A 273-nucleotide genomic window follows, 5' to 3' on the forward strand; every position below is an offset into this window, starting at 1 on the left:
CCCTGCACGCGAAGCCTTTCTCGTTGTTTGAAAAACCATCCATTGTAAAAGTAATGAAATAAAGACATTTTTATTGTAAAATCAACTGTGACAATGACTTACTATACAATACCTACACAGAATGCATAAATATTACTTTTTGGTATGTTACAATTTCGAAATTGAATTTCAATCAACAAATTAAAAGAAACATTAAATATAATTTTGTATATTTAATTCGAAACCTTCGAAACCTAAATGTTTCAATAATTGAAAATATATCATTGTAATAAA

The sequence above is a fragment of the Trachymyrmex cornetzi genome, unplaced genomic scaffold (assembly GCF_001594075.2).
Source record: "Trachymyrmex cornetzi isolate Tcor2-1 unplaced genomic scaffold, Tcor1.1 scaffold938, whole genome shotgun sequence".
Taxonomy (NCBI): Eukaryota; Metazoa; Arthropoda; class Insecta; order Hymenoptera; family Formicidae; genus Trachymyrmex; species Trachymyrmex cornetzi.